This window comes from Osmia lignaria, unplaced genomic scaffold, assembly GCF_051020975.1.
Source record: "Osmia lignaria lignaria isolate PbOS001 unplaced genomic scaffold, iyOsmLign1 scaffold0002, whole genome shotgun sequence".
In the NCBI taxonomy this organism is placed as follows: domain Eukaryota; kingdom Metazoa; phylum Arthropoda; class Insecta; order Hymenoptera; family Megachilidae; genus Osmia; species Osmia lignaria.
In genome coordinates, this window is record NW_027478159.1 from 16542230 (window position 1) to 16562950 (window position 20721).

Consider the following 20721-nt stretch of genomic DNA (forward strand, 5'->3'; position numbering starts at 1 on the left):
AATATCATAGAACATAAAAAGTAGGAAACATAATTCTCTACAAAAAAGGTCTCTTAACATTTTGCCATAGCTCGCTTCGTTTCCGAGATATTTGCAGATTTATCTCAAGGCAAGGGGCCTGACGGACATATTTCGAGATATTTCTTCTTCTTGTTGTTCTTCTTCTGCACAGCTAAGCTGGAAGTGGCATTTGCGGCTCGCACTAGTGCAGAGTTATCTCAAAGAAAGGGGCCACGGTGTTTCTGTATCTCTATTATGTTGGTGCGGCTTCGGAACTTTTAAATATCTTGATATATCTCGAGAACTACGCATCTGATCAAAAAATATCATAGAACATAAAAAGTAGGAAACTTAATTCTCTACAAAAAAGGTCTCTTAAGATTTTGCCATAGCTCGCTTCGTTTCCGAGATATTTTGAGGTTTATCTCAAGGGAAGGGGCCTGACGGACATATTTCGAGATATTTCTTCTTCTTGTTGTTCTTCTTCTGCACAGCTAAGCTGGAAGTGGCATTTGCGGCTCGCACTAGTGCAGCGTTATCTCAAAGAAAGGGGCCACGGTGTTTCTGTATCTCTATTATGTTGGTGCGGCTTCGGAACTTTTAAATATCTTGATATATCTCGAGAACTACGCATCTGATCAAAAAATATCATAGAACATAAAAAGTAGGAAACTTAATTCTCTACAAAAAAGGTCTCTTAACATTTTGCCATAGCTCGCTTCGTTTCCGAGATATTTGCAGATTTATCTCAAGGGAAGGGGCATGATGGACATATTTCGAGATATTTCTTCTTCTTGTTGTTCTTCTTCTGCACAGCTAAGCTGGAAGTGGCATTTGCGGCTCGCACTAGTGCAGCGTTATCTCAAAGAAAGTGGCCACGGTGTTTCTGTATCTCTATTATGTTGGTGCGGCTTCGGAACTTTTAAATATCTTGATATATCTCGAGAACTACGCATCTGATCAAAAAATATCATAGAACATAAAAAGTAGGAAACTTAATTCTCTACAAAAAAGGTCTCTTAACATTTTGCCATAGCTCGCTTCGTTTCCGACATATTTGCAGATTTATCTCAAGGGAAGGGGCATGACGGACATATTTCGAGATATTTAATTCTTCTTGTTGTTCTTCTTCTGCACAGCTAAACTGGAAGTGGCATTTCCAGCTCGCAATAGTGCAGAGTTATCTCAAAGAAAGGAGCCACGGTGTTTCTGTATCTCTATTCTGTTGGTGCGGCTTCGGAACTTTTAAATATCTTGATATATCTGGAGAACTACGCATCTGATCAAAAAATATCATAGAACATAAAAAGTAGGAAACTTAATTCTCTACAAAAAAGGTCTCTTAACATTTTGCCATAGCTCGCTTCGTTTCCGAGATATTTGCAGATATATCACAAGGGAAGGGGCATGACGGACATATTTCGAGATATTTCTTCTTCTTGTTGTTCTTCTTCTGCACAGCTAAGCTGGAAGTGGCATTTGCGGCTCGCACTAGTGCAGAGTTATCTCAAAGAAAGGGGCCACGGTGTTTCTGTATCTCTATTCTGTTGGTGCGGCATCGGAACTTTTAAATATCTTGATATATCTCGAGAACTACGCATCTGATCAAAAAATATCATAGAACGTAATAAGTAGGAAACTTAATTCTCTACAAAAAAGGTCTCTTAACATTTTGCCATAGCTCGCTTCGTTTCCGAGATATTTGCAGGTTTATCTCAAGGGAAGGGACCTAACGGACATATTTCGAGATATTTCTTCTTCTTGTTGTTCTTCTTCTGCACAGCTAAGCTGGAAGTGGCATTTGCGGCTCGCACTAGTGCAGCGTTATCTCAAAGAAAGGGGCCACGGTGTTTCTGCATCTCTATTATGTTGGTGCGGCTTCGGAACTTTTAAATATCTTGATATATCTCGAGAACTACGCATCTGATCAAAAAATATCATAGGACATAAAAAGTAGGAAACTTAATTCTCTACAAAAAAGGTCTCTCAACATTTTGCCATAGCTCGCTTCGTTTCCGAGATATTTGCAGATTTATCTCAAGGGAAGGGGCATGACGGACATATTTCGAGATATTTCTTCTTCTTGTTGTTCTTCTTCTGCACAGCTAAGCTGGAAGTGGCATTTGCGGCTCGCACTAGTGCACAGTTATCTCAAAGAAAGGGGCCACGGTGTTTCTGTATCTCTATTATGTTGGTGCGGCTTCGGAACTTTTAAATATCTCGATATATCTCGAAAACTACGCATCTGATCAAAAAATATCATAGAACATAAAAAGTAGGAAACTTAATTCTCTACCAAAAAGGTCTCTTAACATTTTGCCATAGCTCGCTTCGTTTCCGAGATATTTGCAGGTTTATCTCAAGGGAAGGGGCCTAACGGACATATTTCGAGATATTTCTTCTTCTTGTTGTTCTTCTTTTGCACAGCTAAGCTGGAAGTGGCATTTGCGGCTCGCACTAGTGCAGAGTTATCTCAAAGAAAGGGGCCACGGTGTTTCTGTATCTCTATTATGTTGGTGCGGCTTCGGAACTTTTAAATATCTCGATATATCTCGAAAACTACGCTTCTGATCAAAAAATATCATAGAACATAAATTGTAGGAAACATAATTCTCTACAAAAAAGTTCTCTTAACATTTTGCCATAGCTCGCTTCGTTTCCGAGATATTTGCAGATATATCCCAAGGGAAGGGGCCTGACGGACATATTTCGAGATATTTCTTCTTCTTGTTGTTCTTCTTCTGCACAGCTAAGCTGGAAGTGGCATTTGTAGGTCGCACTAGTGCAGAGTTATCTCAAAGAAAGGGGCCACGGTGTTTCTGTATCCCTATTATGTTGGTGCGGCTTCGGAACTTTTAAATATCTTGATATATCTCGAGAACTACGCATCTGATCAAAAAATATAATAGAACATAAAAAGTAGGAAACTTAATTCTTTACAAAAAAGATCTCTTAACATTTTGCCATAGCTCGCTTCGTTTCCGAGATATTTGCAGATATATCTCAAGGGAAGGGGCCTGACGGACATATTTCGAGATATTTCTTCTTCTTGTTGTTCTTCTTCTGCACAGCTAAGCTGAAAGTGGCATTTATAGCTCGCAATAGTGCAAAGTTATCTCAAAGAGAGGGGCCACGGTGTTTCTGTATCTCTATTATGTTGGTCCGGCTTCGGAACTTTTAAATATCTCGATATATCTCGAAAACTACGCTTCTGATCAAAAAACATCATAGAACATAAATTGTAGAAAACTTAATTCTCTACAAAAAAGGTCTCTTAACATTTTGCCATAGCTCTCTTCGTTTCCGAGATATTTGCAGATTTATCTCAAGGGAAGGGGCCTGACGGACATATTTCGAGATATTTCTTCTTCTTGTTGTTCTTCTTCTGCACAGCTAAGCTGGAAGTGGCATTTGCAGCTCCCAATAGTGCAGAGTTATCTCAAAGAAAGGGGCCACGGTGTTTCTGTATCTCTATTATGTTGGTGCGCCTTCGGAACTTTTAAATATCTCGATATATCTCGAAAACTACGCTTCTGATCAAAAAATATCATAGAACGTAAATTGTAGGAAACATTATTCTCTACAAAAAAGGTCTCTTAACATTTTGCCATAGCTCGCTTCGTTTCCGAGATATTTGCAGATTTATCTCAAGGGAAGGGGCCTGACGGACATATTTCGAGATATTTCTTCTTCATGTTGTTCTTCTTCTGCACAGCTAAGCTGGAAGTGGCATTTGCAGCGCGCAATACTGCAGAGTTATCTCAAAGAAAGGGGCCACGGTGTTTCTGTATCTCTGTTATGTTGGTGCGGCTGCGGAACTTTTAAATATCTTGATATATCTCGAGAACTACGCATCTTATCAAAAAATATCATACTACATAAAAAGTAGGAAACTTAATTCTCTACAAGAAAGGTCTCTTAACATTTTGCCATAGCTCTCTTCGTTTCCGAGATATTTGCAGATTTATCTCAAGGGAAGGGGCCTGACGGACATATTTCGAGATATTTCTTCTTCTTGTTGTTCTTCTTCTGCACAGCTAAGCTGGAAGTGGCATTTGCAGCTCCCAATAGTGCAGAGTTATCTCAAAGAAAGGGGCCACGGTGTTTCTGTATCTCTATTATGTTGGTGCGCCTTCGGAACTTTTAAATATCTCGATATATCTCGAAAACTACGCTTCTGATCAAAAAATATCATAGAACGTAAATTGTAGGAAACATTATTCTCTACAAAAAAGGTCTCTTAACATTTTGCCATAGCTCGCTTCGTTTCCGAGATATTTGCAGATTTATCTCAAGGGAAGGGGCCTGACGGACATATTTCGAGATATTTCTTCTTCATGTTGTTCTTCTTCTGCACAGCTAAGCTGGAAGTGGCATTTGCAGCGCGCAATACTGCAGAGTTATCTCAAAGAAAGGGGCCACGGTGTTTCTGTATCTCTGTTATGTTGGTGCGGCTGCGGAACTTTTAAATATCTTGATATATCTCGAGAACTACGCATCTTATCAAAAAATATCATACTACATACAAAGTAGGAAACTTAATTCTCTACAAGAAAGGTCTCTTAACATTTTGCCATAGCTCGCTTCGTTTCCGAGATATTTGCAGATTTATCTCAAGGGAAGGGGCCTGACGGACATATTTCGAGATATTTCTTCTTCTTGTTGTTCTTCTTCTGCACAGCTAAGCTGGAAGTGGCATTTGCGGCTCGCACTAGTGCAGAGTTATCTCAAAGAAAGGGGCCACGGTGTTTCTGTATCTCTATTACGTTGGTGCGGCTTCGGAACTTTTAAATATCTTGATATATCTCGAGAACTACGCATCTGATGAAAAAATATCACAGAACATAAAAAATAGGAAACTTAATTCTCTACAAAAAAGGTCTCTTAACATTTTGCCATAGCTCGCTTCGTTTCCGAGATATTTGCAGATTTATCTCAAGGGAACGGGGCCTGACGGACATATTTCGAGATATTTCTTCTTCTTGTTGTTCTCCTTCTGCACAGCTAAGCTGGAAGTGGCATTTGCGGCTCGCACTAGTGCAGCGTTATCTCAAAGAAAGGGGCCACGGTGTTTCTGTATCTCTATTATGTTGGTGCGGCTTCGGAACTTTTAAATATCTTGATATATCTCGAGAACTACGCATCTGATCAAAAAATATCATAGAACATAAATTGTAGGAAACTTAATTCTCTACAAAAAAGGTCTCTTAACATTTTGCCATAGCTCGCTTCGTTTCCGAGATATTTGCAGATATATCCCAAGGGAAGGGGCCTGACGGACATATTTCGAGATATTTCTTCTTCTTGTTGTTCTTCTTCTGCACAGCTAAGCTGGAAGTGGCATTTGTAGGTCGCACTAGTGCAGAGGTATCTCAAAGAAAGGGGCCACGGTGTTTCTGTATCTCTATTATGTTGGTGCGGCTTCGGAACTTTTAAATATCTCTATATATCTCGAAAACTACGCTTCTGATCAAAAAATATCATAGAACATAAATTGTAGGAAACATAATTCTCTACAAAAAAGGTCTCTTAACATTTTGCCATAGCTCGCTTCGTTTCCGAGATATTTGCAGATATATCTCAAGGGAAGGGGCCTGACGGACATATTTCGAGATATTCCTTCTTCTTGTTGTTCTTCTTCTGCACAGCTAAGCTGAAAGTGGCATTTACAGCTCGCAATAGTGCAAAGTTATCTCAAAGAAAGGGGCCACGGTGTTTCTGTATCTCTATTATGTTGGTGCGGCTTCGGAACTTTTAAATATCTTGATATATCTCGAGAACTACGCATCTGATCAAAAAATATCATAGAACATAAAAAGTAGGAAACTTAATTCTCTACAAAAAAGGTCTCTTAACATTTTGCCATAGCTCGCTTCGTTTCCGAGATATTTGCAGATTTATCTCAAGGGAAGGGGCATGACGGACATATTTCGAGATATTTCTTCTTCTTGTTGTTCTTCTTCTGCACAGCTAAGCTGGAAGTGGCATTTGCGGCCCGCACTAGTGCAGAGTTATCTCAAAGAAAGGGGCCACGGTGTTTCTGTATCTCTATTATGTTGGTGCGGCTTCGGAACTTTTAAATATCTCGATATATCTCGAAAACTACGCTTCTGATCAAAAAATATCATAGAACATAAATTGTAGGAAACATAATTCTCTACAAAAAACGTCTCTTAACATTTTGCCATAGCTCGCTTCGTTTCCGAGATATTTGCAGATATATCACAAGGGAAGGGGCCTGACGGACATATTTCGAGATATTTCTTCTTCTTGTTGTTCTTCTTCTGCACAGCTAAGCTGGAAGTGGCATTTGTAGGTCGCAATAGTGCAGAGTTATCTCAAAGAAAGGGGCCACGGTGTTTCTGTATCTCTATTATGTTGGTGCGCCTTCGGAACTTTTAAATATCTCGATATATCTCGAAAACTACGCTTCTGATCAAAAAATATCATAGAACGAAAATTGTAGGAAACATTATTCTCTACAAAAAAGGTCTCTTAACATTTTGCCATAGCTCGCTTCGTTTCTGAGATATTTGCAGATTTATCTCAAGGGAAGGGGCCTGACGGACATATTTCGAGATATTTCTTCTTCTTGTTGTTCTTCTTCTGCACAGCTAAGCTGGAAGTGGCATTTGCGGCTCGCACTAGTGCACAGTTATCTCAAAGAAAGGGGCCACGGTGTTTCTGTATCTCTATTATGTTGGTGCGTCTTCGGAACTTTTAAATATCTCGATATATCTCGAAAACTACGCTTCTGATCAAAAAATATCATAGAACATAAATTGTAGGAAACATAATTCTCTACAAAAAACGTCTGTTAACATTTTGCCATAGCTCGCTTCGTTTCCGAGATATTTGCAGATACACCTCAAAGGAACTGGCCTGACGGACATATTTCGAGATATTTCTTCTTCTTGTTGTTCTTTCTCTGCACAGCTAAGCTGGAAGTGGCATTTGCGGCTCGCACTAGTGCAGAGTTATCTCAAAGAAAGGGGCCACGGTGTTTCTGTATCTTTATTATGTTGGTGCGGCTTCGGAACTTTTAAATATCTTGATATATCTCGAAAACTACGCTTCTGATCAAAAAAGATCATAGAACGTAAATTGTAGGAAACATAATTCTCTACAAAAAAGGTCTCTTAACATTTTGCCATAGCTCGCTTCGTTTCCGAGATATTTGCAGATATATCTCAAGGGAAGGGGCCTGACGGACATATTTCGAGATATTTCTTCTTCTTGTTGTTCTTCTTCTGCACAGCTAAGCTGGAAGTGGCATTTGCAGCTCCCAATAGTGCAGAGTTATCTCAAAGAAAGGGGCCACGGTGTTTCTGTATCTCTATTATGTTGGTGCGGCTTCGGAACTTTTAGATATCTTGATATATCTCGAGAACTACGCATCTGATCAAAAAATATCATAGAACATAAAAAGTAGGAAACTTAATTCTCTACAAAAAAGGTCTCTTAACATTTTGCCATAGCTCGCTTCGTTTCCGAGATATTTGCAGGTTTATCTCAAGGGAAGGGGCCTAACGGACATATTTCGAGATATTTCTTCTTCTTGTTGTTCTTCTTCTGCACAGCTAAGCTGGAAGTGGCATTTGCGGCTCGCACTAGTACACAGTTATCTCAAAGAAAGGGGCCACGGTGTTTCTGTATCTCTATTATGTTGGTGCGGCTTCGGAACTTTTAAATATCTCGATATATCTCGAAAACTACGCTTCTGATCAAAAAATATCATAGAACATAAATTGTAGGAAACATAATTCTCTACAAAAAACGTCTCTTAACATTTTGCCATAGCTCGCTTCGTTTCCGAGATATTTGCAGATTTATCTCAAGGGAAGTGGCCTGACGGACATATTTCGAGATATTTCTTCTTCTTGTTGTTCTTCTTCTGCACAGCTAAGCTGGAAGTGGCATTTGCGGCTCGCACTAGTGCAGAGTTATCTCAAAGAAAGGGGCCACGGTGTTTCTGTATCCCTATTATGTTGGTGCGGCTTCGGAACTTTTAAATATCTCGATATATCTCGAAAACTACGCTTCTGATCAAAAAATATCATAGAACATAAATTGTGGGAAACATAATTCTCTACAAAAAACGTCTCTTAACATTTTGCCATAGCTCGCTTCGTTTCCGAGATATTTGCAGATTCAGCTCAAAGGAACTGGCCTGACGGACATATTTCGAGATATTTCTTCTTCTTGTTGTTCTTCCTCTGCACAGCTAAGCTGGGAGTGGCATTTGCAGCTCGCAATAGTGCAGAGTTATCTCAAAGAAAGGGGCCACGGTGTTTCTGTATCTCTATTATGTTGGTGCGGCTTCGGAACTTTTAAATATCTTGATATATCTCGAGAACTACGCATCTGATCAAAAAATATGATAGAACATAAAAAGTAGGAAACTTAATTCTCTACAAAAAAGGTCTCTTAACATTTTGCCATAGCTCGCTTCGTTTCCGAGATATTTGCAGATTTATCTCAAGGCAAGGGGCCTGACGGACATATTTCGAGATATTTCTTCTTCTTGTTGTTCTTCTTCTGCACAGCTAAGCTGGAAGTGGCATTTGCGGCTCGCACTAGTGCAGAGTTATCTCAAAGAAAGGGGCCACGGTGTTTCTGTATCTCTATTATGTTGGTGCAGCTTCGGAACTTTTAAATATCTTGATATATCTCGAGAACTACGCATCTGATCAAAAAATATCATCGAACATAAAAAGTAGGAAACTTAATTCTCTACAAAAAAGGTCTCTTAACATTTTGCCATAGCTCGCTTCGTTTCCGAGATATTTGCAGATTTATCTCAAGGGGAGGGGCCTGACGGACATATTTCGAGATATTTCTTCTTCTTGTTGTTCTTCTTCTGCACAGCTAAGCTGGAAGTGGCAATTGCAGGTCGCAATAGTGCAGAGTTATCTCAAAGAAAGGGGCCACGGTGTTTCTGTATCTCTATTATGTTGGTGCGGCTTCGGAACTTTTAAATATCTCGATATATCTCGAAAACTACGCTTCTGATCAAAAAATATCATAGAACGTAAATTGTAGGAAATATTATTCTCTACAAAAAAGGTCTCTCAACATTTTGCCATAGCTCGCTTCGTTTCCGAGATATTTGCAGATTCATCTCAAGGGAAGGGGTCTGACGGACATATTTCGAGATATTTCTTCTTCTTGTTGTTCTTCTTCTGCACAGCTAAGCTCGAAGTGGCATTTGCAGCTCGCAATAGTGCAGAGTTATCTCAAAGAAAGAGGCCACGGTGTTTCTGTACCTCTATTATGTTGGTGCAGCTTCGGAACTTTTAAGTATCTTGATATATCTCGAGAACTACGCATCTGATCAAAAAATATCATCGAACATAAAAAGTAGGAAACTTAATTCTCTACAAAAAAGGTCTCTTAACATTTTGCCATAGCTCGCTTCGTTTCCGAGATATTTGCAGATTTATCTCAAGGGAAGTGGCCTGACGGACATATTTCGAGATATTTCTTCTTCTTGTTGTTCTTCTTCTGCACAGCTGAGCTGGAAGTGGCATTTGCAGGTCGCAATAGTGCAGAGTTATCTCAAAGAAAGGGGCCACGGTGTTTCTGTATATCTATTATGTTGGTGCGGCTTCGGAACTTTTAAATATCTCGATATATCTCGAAAACTACGCTTCTGATCAAAAAATATCATAGAACGTAAATTGTAGGAAATATTATTCTCTACAAAAAAGGTCTCTCAACATTTTGCCATAGCTCGCTTCGTTTCCGAGATATTTGCAGATTCATCTCAAGGGAAGGGGCCTGACGGACATATTTCGAGATATTTCTTCTTCTTGTTGTTCTTCTTCTGCACAGCTAAGCTGGAAGTGGCATTTGCAGCTCGCAATAGTGCAGAGTTATCTCAAAGAAAGAGGCCACGGTGTTTCTGTACCTCTATTATGTTGGTGCAGCTTCGGAACTTTTAAGTATCTTGATATATCTCGAGAACTACGCATCTGATCAAAAAATATCATCGAACATAAAAAGTAGGAAACTTAATTCTCTACAAAAAAGGTCTCTTAACATTTTGCCATAGCTCGCTTCGTTTCCGAGATATTTGCAGATTTATCTCAAGGCAAGGGGCCTGACGGACATATTTCGAGATATTTCTTCTTCTTGTTGTTCTTCTTCTGCACAGCTAAGCTGGAAGTGGCATTTGCGGCTCGCACTAGTGCAGAGTTATCTCAAAGAAAGGGGCCACGGTGTTTCTGTATCTCTATTATGTTGGTGCGGCTTCGGAACTTTTAAATATCTCGATATATCTCGAAAACTACGCTTCTGATCAAAAAAGACCATAGAACATAAATTGTAGGAAACATAATTCTCTACAAAAAACGTCTCTTAACATTTTGCCATAGCTCGCTTCGTTTCCGAGATATTTGCAGATTTATCTCAAGGGAAGTGGCCTGACGGACATATTTCGAGATATTTCTTCTTCTTGTTGTTCTTCTTCTGCACAGCTAAGCTGGAAGTGGCATTTGCGGCTCGCACTAGTGCAGAGTTATCTCAAAGAAAGGGGCCACGGTGTTTCTGTATCCGTATTATGTTGGTGCGGCTTCGGAACTTTTAAATATCTCGATATATCTCGAAAACTACGCTTCTGATCAAAGAATATCATAGAACATAAATTGTAGGAAACATAATTCTCTACAAAAAACGTCTCTTAACATTTTGCCATAGCTCGCCTCGTTTCCGAGATATTTGCAGATTCAGCTCAAAGGAACTGGCCTGACGGACATATTTCGAGATATTTCTTCTTCTTGTTGTTCTTCCTCTGCACAGCTAAGCTGGAAGTGGCATTTGCAGCTCGCAATAGTGCAGAGTTATCTCAAAGAAAGGGACCACGGTGTTTCTGTATCTCTATTATGTTGGTGCGGCTTCGGAACTTTTAAATATCTTGATATATCTCGAGAACTACGCATCTGATCAAAAAATATCATAGAACATAAAAAGTAGGAAACTTAATTCTCTACAAAAAAGGTCTCTTAACATTTTGCCATAGCTCGCTTCGTTTCCGAGATATTTGCAGATTTATCTCAAGGCAAGGGGCCTGACGGACATATTTCGAGATATTTCTTCTTCTTGTTGTTCTTCTTCTGCACAGCTAAGCTGGAAGTGGCATTTGCGGCTCGCACTAGTGCAGAGTTATCTCAAAGAAAGGGGCCACGGTGTTTCTGTATCTCTATTATGTTGGTGCGGCTTCGGAACTTTTAAATATCTCGATATATCTCGAAAACTACGCTTCTGATCAAAAAAGACCATAGAACATAAATTGTAGGAAACATAATTCTCTACAAAAAAGGTCTCTTAACATTTTGCCATAGCTCGCTTCGTTTCCGAGATATTTGCAGATATATCTCAAGGGAAGGGGCCTGACGGACATATTTCGAAATATTTCTTCTTCTTGTTGTTCTTCTTCTGCACAGCTAAGCTGGAAGTGGCATTTACAGCTCGCAATAGTGCAGAGTTATCTCAAAGAAAGGGGCCACGGTGTTTCTGTATCCCTATTATGTTGGTGCGGCTTCGGAACTTTTAAATATCTTGATATATCTCGACAAACTACGCATCTGATCAAAAAATATCATAGAACATAAAAAGTAGGAAACTTAGTTCTCTACAAAAAAGGTCTCTTAACATTTTGCCATAGCTCGCTTCGTTTCCGAGATATTTGCAGATTTATCTCAAGGGAAGGGGCCTGACGGACATATTTCGAGATATTTCTTCTTCTTGTTGTTCTTCTTCTGCACAGCTAACCTGGAAGTGGCATTTGCGGCTCGCACTAGTGCAGAGTTATCTCAAAGAAAGGGGCCACGGTGTTTCTGTATCTCTATTATGTTGGTGCGGCTTCGGAACTTTTAAATATCTTGATATATCTCGAGAACTACGCATCTGATCAAAAAATATCATAGAACATAGAAAGTAGGAAACTTAATTCTCTACAAAAAAGGTCTCTTAACGTTTTGCAATAGCTCGCTTCGTTTCCGAGATATTTGCAAATTTATCTCAAGGGAAGGGTCCTGACGGACATATTTCGAGATATTTCTTCTTCTTGTTGTTCTTCTTCTGCACAGCTAAACTGGAAGTGGCATTTCCAGCTCGCAATCATGCAGAGTTATCTCAAAGAGAGGGGCCACGGTGTTTCTGTATCTCTATTATGTTGGTGCGGCTTCGAAACTTCTAAATATCTTGATATATCTCGAGAACTACGCCTCTGATCGAAAAATATCATAGAACATAAAAAGTAGGAAACTTAATTCTCTACAAAAAAGGTCTCTTAACATTTTGCCATAGCTCGCTTCGTTTCCGAGATATTTGCAGATATATCTCAAGGGAAGGGGCCTGACGGACATATTTCGAGATATTTCTTCTTCTTGTTGTTCTTCTTCTGCACAGCTAAGCTGGAAGTGGCATTTGCAGCTCGCAATAGTGCAGAGTTATCGCAAAGAAAGGGGCCACGGTGTTTCTGTATCTCTATTATGTTTGTGCAGCTTCGGAGCTTTTAAATATCTTGATATATCTCGAGAACTACGCATCTGATCAAAAAATATCATAGAACATAAAAAGTAGGAAACTTAATTCTCTACAAAAAAGGTCTCTTAACATTTTGCCATAGCTCGCTTCGTTTCCGAGATATTTGCAGATTTATCTCAAGGGAAGGGGCCTGACGGACATATTTCGAGATATTTCTTGTTCTTGTTGTTCTTCTTCTGCACAGCTAAGCTGGAAGTGGCATTTGCGGCTCGCACTAGTGCAGAGTTATCTCAAAGAAAGGGGCCACGGTGTTTCTGTATCTCTATTATGTTGGTGCGGCTTCGGAACTTTTTAATATCTCGATATATCTCGAAAACTACGCTTCTGATCAAAAAATATCATAGAACATAAATTGTAGGAAACATAATTCTCTACAAAAAAGGTCTCTTAACATTTTCCCATAGCTGGCATCGTTTCCGAGATATTTGCAGATTTAGCTCAAGGGAAGGGGCCTGACGGACATATTCCGAGATATTTCTTCTTCTTGTTGTTCTTCTTCTGCACAGCTAAGCTGGAAGTGGCATTTGCAGCTCGCAATAGTGCAGAGTTATCGCAAAGAAAGGGGCCACGGTGTTTCTGTATCTCTATTATGTTGGTGCGGCTTCGGAACTTTTAAATATCTTGATATATCTCGAGAACTACGCATCTGATCAAAAAATATCATAGAACATAAAAAGTAGGAAACCTAATTTTCTACAAAAAAGGTCTCTTAACATTTTGCCGTAGCTCGCTTCGTTTCCGAGATATTTGCAGATTTATCTCAAGGGAAGGGGCCTGACGGACATATTTCGAGATATTTCTTCTTCTTGTTGTTCTTCTTCTGCACAGCTAAGCTGGAAGTGGCATTTGCAGCGCGCAATAGTGCAGAGTTATCTCAAAGAAAGGGGCCACGGTGTTTCTGTATCTCTATTATGTTGGTGCGGCTTCGGAACTTTTAAATATCTTGATATATCTCGAGAACTACGCATCTGATCAAAAAATATCATAGAACATAAAAAGTAGGAAACGTAATTCTCTACACAAAAGGTCTCTTAACATTTTCCCATAACTGGCATCGTTTCCGAGATATTTGCAGATTTAGCTCAAGGGAAGGGGCCTGACGGACATATTCCGAGATATTTCTTCTTCTTGTTGTTCCTCTTCTGCACAGCTAAGCTGGAAGTGGCATTTGCAGCTCGCAATAGTGCAGAGTTATCGCAAAGAAAGGGGCCACGGTGTTTCTGTATCTCTATTATGTTGGTGCAGCTTCGGAGCTTTTAAATATCTTGATATATCTCGAGAACTACGCATCTGATCAAAAAATATCACAGAACATAAAAAGTAGGAAACTTAATTCTCTACAAAAAAGGTCTCCTAACATTTTGCCATAGCTCGCTTCGTTTCCGAGATATTTGCAGATTTATCTCAAGGGAAGTGGCCTGACGGATATATTTCGAGATATTTCTTCTTCTTGTTGTTCTTCTTCTGCACAGCTAAGCTGGAAGTGGCATTTGCAGCTCGCAATAGTGCAGAGTTATCGCAAAGAAAGGGGCCACGGTGTTTCTGTATCTCTATTATGTTGGTGCGGCTTCGGAACTTTTAAATATCTTGATATATCTCGAGAACTACGCCTCTGATCGAAAAATATCATAGAACATAAAAAGTAGGCAACTTAATTCTCTACAAAAAAGGTCTCTTAACATTTTGCCATAGCTCGCTTCGTTTCCGAGATATTTGCAGATTTATCTCAAGGGAAGGGGCCTGACGTACATATTTCGAGATATTTCTTCTTCTTGTTGTTCTTCTTCTGCACAGCTAAGCTGGAAGTGGCATTTGCAGCTCGCAATAGTGCAGAGTTATCGCAAAGAAAGGGGCTACGGTGTTTCTGTATCTCTATTATGTTGGTGCGGCTTCGGGACTTTTAAATATCTTGATATATATCGAGAACTACGCATCTGATCAAAAAATATCATAGAACATAAAAAGTAGGAAACTTAATTCTCTACAAAAAAGGTCTCTTAACGTTTTGCAATAGCTCGCTTCGTTTCCGAGATATTTGCAGATTTATCTCAAGGGAAGGGTCCTGACGGACATATTTCGAGATATTCCTTCTTCTTGTTGTTCTTCTTCTGCACAGCTAAGCTGGAAGTGGCATTTGCAGCTCGCAATAGTGCAGAATTATCTCAAAGAAAGGGGCCACGGTGTTTCTGTACCTCTATTATGTTGGTGCAGCTTCGGAGCTTTTACATATCTTGATATATCTCGAGAACTACGCATCTGATCAAAAAATATCATAGAACATAAAAAGTAGGAAACTTAATTCTCTACAAAAAAGGTCTCTTAACATTTTGCCATAGCTCGCTTCGTTTCCGAGATATTTGCAGATTTATCTCAAGGGAAGGGGCCTGACGGACATATTTCGAGATATTTCTTCTTCTTGTTGTTCTTCTTCTGCACAGCTAAGCTGGAAGTGGCATTTGCAGCTCGCAATAGTGCAGAGTTATCGCAAAGAAAGGGGCCACGGTGTTTCTGTATCTCTATTATGTTGGTGCGGCTTCGGAACTTTTAAACATCTTGATATATCTCGAGAACTACGCATCTGCTCAAAAAATATCATAGAACATAAAAAGTAGGAAACTTAATTCTCTACAAAAAAGGTCTCTTAACGTTTTGCAATAGCTCGCTTCGTTTCCGAGATATTTGCAGATTTATCTCAAGGGAAGGGTCCTGACGGACATATTTCGAGATATTTCTTCTTCTTGTTGTTCTTCTTCTGCACAGCTAAACTGGAAGTGGCATTTCCAGCTCGCAATCATGCAGAGTTATCTCAAAGAGAGGGGCCACGGTGTTTCTGTATCTCTATTATGTTGGTGCGGCTTCGAAACTTTTAAATATCTTGATATATCTCGAGAACTACGCCTCTGATCGAAAAATATCATAGAACATAAAAAGTAGGAAACTTAATTCTCTACAAAAATGGTCTCTTAACATTTTGCCATAGCTCGCTTCGTTTCCGAGATATTTGCAGATTTATCTCAAGGGAAGGGGCCTGACGGACATATTTCGAGATATTTCTTCTTCTTGTTGTTCTTCTTCTGCACAGCTAAGCTGGAAGTGGCATTTGCAGCTCGCAATAGTGCAGAGTTATCGCAAAGAAAGGGGCCACGGTGTTTCTGTATCTCTATTATGTTGGTGCGGCTTCGGAACTTTTAAATATCTTGATATATCTCGAGAACTACGCATCTGATCAAAAAATATCATAGAACATAAAAAGTAGGAAACCTAATTTTCTACAAAAAAGGTCTCTTAACATTTTGCCGTAGCTCGCTTCGTTTCCGAGATATTTGCAGATTTATCTCAAGGGAAGGGGCCTGACGGACATATTTCGAGATATTTCTTCTTCTTGTTGTTCTTCTTCTGCACAGCTAAGCTGGAAGTGGCATTTGCAGCGCGCAATAGTGCAGAGTTATCTCAAAGAAAGGGGCCACGGTGTTTCTGTATCTCTATTATGTTGGTGCGGCTTCGGAACTTTTAAATATCTTGATATATCTCGAGAACTACGCATCTGATCAAAAAATATCATAGAACATAAAAAGTAGGAAACGTAATTCTCTACACAAAAGGTCTCTTAACATTTTCCCATAACTGGCATCGTTTCCGAGATATTTGCAGATTTAGCTCAAGGGAAGGGGCCTGACGGACATATTCCGAGATATTTCTTGTTCTTGTTGTTCCTCTTCTGCACAGCTAAGCTGGAAGTGGCATTTGCAGCTCGCAATAGTGCAGAGTTATCGCAAAGAAAGGGGCCACGGTGTTTCTGTATCTCTATTATGTTGGTGCAGCTTCGGAGCTTTTAAGTATCTTGATATATCTCGAGAACTACGCATCTGATCAAAAAATGTCATAGAACATAAAAAGTAGGAAACTTAATTCTCTACAAAAAAGGTCTCTTAACGTTTTGCAATAGCTCGCTTCGTTTCCGAGATATTTGCAGATTTATCTCAAGGGAAGGGTCCTGACGGACATATTTCGAGATATTTCTTCTTCTTGTTGTTCTTCTTCTGCACAGCTAAGCTGGAAGTGGCATTTGCAGCTCGCAATAGTGCAGAGTTATCTCAAAGAAAGGGGCCACGGTGTTTCTGTACCTCTATTATGTTGGTGCAGCTTCGGAGCTTTTACATATCTTGATATATCTCGAGAACTACGCATCTGATCAAAAAATATCATAGAACATAAAAAGTAGGAAACTTAATTCTCTACAAAAAAGGTCTCTTAACATTTTGCCATAGCTCGCTTCGTTTCCGAGATATTTGCAGATTTATCTCAGGGGAAGGGGCCTGACGGACATATTTCGAGATATTTCTTCTTCTTGTTGTTCTTCTTCTGCACAGCTAAGCTGGAAGTGGCATTTGCAGCTCGCAATAGTGCAGAGTTATCGCAAAGAAAGGGGCCACGGTGTTTCTGTATCTCTATTATGTTGGTGCGGCTTCGGAACTTTTAAATATCTTGATATATCTCGAGAACTACGCATCTGATCAAAAAATATCATAGAACATAAAAAGTAGGAAACTTAATTCTCTACAAAAAAGGTCTCTTAACGTTTTGCAATAGCTCGCTTCGTTTCCGAGATATTTGCAGATTTATCTCAAGGGAAGGGTCCTGACGGACATATTTCGAGATATTTCTTCTTCTTGTTGTTCTTCTTCTGCACAGCTAAACTGGAAGTGGCATTTCCAGCTCGCAATCATGCAGAGTTATCTCAAAGAGAGGGGCCACGGTGTTTCTGTATCTCTATTATGTTGGTGCGGCTTCGAAACTTTTAAATATCTTGATATATCTCGAGAACTACGCCTCTGATCGAAAAATATCATAGAACATAAAAAGTAGGAAACTTAATTCTCTACAAAAAAGGTCTCTTAACATTTTGCCATAGCTCGCTTCGTTTCCGAGATATTTGCAGATTTATCTCAAGGGAAGGGGCCTGACGGACATATTTCGAGATATTTCTTCTTCTTGTTGTTCTTCTTCTGCACAGCTAAGCTGGAAGTGGCATTTGCAGCTCGCAATAGTGCAGAGTTATCGCAAAGAAAGGGGCCACGGTGTTTCTGTATCTCTATTATGTTGGTGCGGCTTCGGAACTTTTAAATATCTTGATATATCTCGAGAACTACGCATCTGATCAAAAAATATCATAGAACATAAAAAGTAGGAAACCTAATTTTCTACAAAAAAGGTCTCTTAACATTTTGCCGTAGCTCGCTTCGTTTCCGAGATATTTGCAGATTTATCTCAAGGGAAGGGGCCTGACGGACATATTTCGAGATATTTCTTCTTCTTGTTGTTCTTCTTCTGCACAGCTAAGCTGGAAGTGGCATTTGCAGCGCGCAATAGTGCAGAGTTATCTCAAAGAAAGGGGCCACGGTGTTTCTGTATCTCTATTATGTTGGTGCGGCTTCGGAACTTTTAAATATCTTGATATATCTCGAGAACTACGCATCTGATCAAAAAATATCATAGAACATAAAAAGTAGGAAACGTAATTCTCTACACAAAAGGTCTCTTAACATTTTCCCATAACTGGCATCGTTTCCGAGATATTTGCAGATTTAGCTCAAGGGAAGGGGCCCGACGGACATATTCCGAGATATTTCTTCTTCTTGTTGTTCCTCTTCTGCACAGCTAAGCTGGAAGTGGCATTTGCAGCTCGCAATAGTGCAGAGTTATCGCAAAGAAAGGGGCGACGGTGTTTCTGTATCTCTATTATGTTGGTGCAGCTTCGGAGCTTTTAAGTATCTTGTTATATCTCGAGAACTACGCATCTGATCAAAAAATATCATAGAACATAAAAAGTAGGAAACTTAATTCTCTACAAAAAAGGTCTCTTAACATTTTGCCATAGCTCGCTTCGTTTCCGAGATATTTGCAGATTTATCTCAAGGGAAGGGGCCTAACGGACATATTTCGAGATATTTCTTCTTCTTGTTGTTCTTCTTCTGCACAGCTAAGCTGGAAGTGGCATTTGCAGCTCGCACTAGTGCAGAGTTATCTCAAAGAAAGGGGCCACGGTGTTTCTGTATCTCTATTATGTTGGTGCGGCTTCGGAACTTTTAAATATCTTGATATATCTCGAGAACTACGCATCTGATCAAAAAATATCATAGAACATAAAAAGTAGGAAACTTAATTCTCTACAAAAAAGGTCTCTTAACATTTTGCAATAGCTCGCTTCGTTTCCGAGATATTTGCAGATTTATCTCAAGGGAAGGGGCCTGACGGAAATATTTCGAGATATTTCTTCTTCTTGTTGTTCTTCTTCTGCACAGCTAAGCTGGAAGTGGCATCTGCGGCTCGCACTAGTGCAGAGTTATCTCAAAGAAAGGGGCCACGGTGTTTCTGTATCTCTATTTTGTTGGTGCGGCTTCGGAACTTTTAAATATCTCGATATATCTCGAAAACTACGCTTCTGATCGAAAAATATCATAGAACATAAATTGTAGGAAACATAATTCTCTACAAAAAACGTCTCTTAACATTTTGCCATAGCTCGCTTCGTTTCCGAGATATTTGCAGATTCAGCTCAAAGGAACTGGCCTGACGGACATATTTCGAGATATTTCTTCTTCTTGTTGTTCTTCCTCTGCACAGCTAAGCTGGAAGTGGCATTTGCAGCTCGCAATAGTGCAGAGTTATCTCAAAGAAAGGGGCCACGGTGTTTCTGTATTGCTATTATGTTGGTGCGGCTTCGGAACTTTTAAATATCTTGATATATCTCGAGAACTACGCATCTGATCAAAAAATATCATAGAACATAAAAAGTAGGAAACCTAATTCTCTACAAAAAAGGTCGCTTAACATTTTGCCATAGCTCTCTTCGTTTCCGTGATATTTGCAGATTTATCTCAAGGGAAGGGGCCTGACGGACATATTTCGAGATATTTCTTCTTCTTGTTGTTCTTCTTCTGCACAGCTAAGCTGGAAGTGGCATTTGCAGCTCGCAATAGTGCAGAGTTATCTCAAAGAAAGGGGCCACGGTGTTTCTGTATCTCTATTATGTTGGTGCGGCTTCGGAACTTTTAAATATCTTGATATATCTCGAGAACTACGCATCTGATCAAAAAACATCATAGAACATAAAAAGTAGGAAACTTAATTCTCTACAAAAAAGGTCTCCTAACATTTTGCCATAGCTCGCTTCGTTTCCGAGATATTTGCAGATTTATCTCAAGGGAAGGGGCCTGACGGACATATTTCGAGATATTTCTTCTTCTTGTTGTTCTTCTTCTGCACAGCTAAGCTGGAAGTGGCATTTGCAGCTCGCAATAGTGCAGAGTTATCTCAAAGAAAGGGGCCACGGTGTTTCTGTATCTCTATTATGTTGGTGCGGCTTCGGAACTTTTAAATATCTTGATATATCTCGAGAACTACGCATCTGATCAAAAAATATCATAGAACATAAAAAGTAGGAAACTTAATTCTCTATAAAAAAGGTCTCTTAACATTTTGCCATAGCTCTCTTCGTTTCCGAGATATTTGCAGATTTATCTCAAGGGAAGGGGCCTGACGGACATATTTCCAGATATTTCTTCTTCTTGTTGTTCTTCTTCTGCACAGCTAAGCTGGAAGTGGCATTTGCAGCTCGCAGTAGTGCAGAGTTATCTCAAAGAAAGGGGCCACGGTGTTTCTGTATCCCTATTATGTTGGTGCGGCTTCGGAACTTTTAAATATCTCGATATATCTCGGAAACTACGCTTCTGATCAAAAAATATCATAGAACATAAATTGTAGGAAACATAATTCTCTACAAAAAACGTCTCTTAACATTTTGCCATAGCTCGCTTCGTTTCCGAGATATTTGCAGATTCAGCTCAAAGGAACTGGCCTGACGGACATATTTCGAGATATTTCTTCTTCTTGTTGTTCTTCCTCTGCACAGCTAAGCTGGAAGTGGCATTTGCAGCTCGCAATAGTGCAGAGTTATCGCAAAGAAAGGGGCCACGGTGTTTCTGTATCTCTATTATGTTGGTGCGGCTTCGGAACTTTTAAATATCTTGATATATCTCGAGAACTACGCATCTGATCAAAAAATATCATAGAACATAAAAAGTAGGAAACCTAATTTTCTACAAAAAAGGTCTCTTAACATTTTGCCGTAGCTCGCTTCGTTTCCGAGATATTTGCAGATTTATCTCAAGG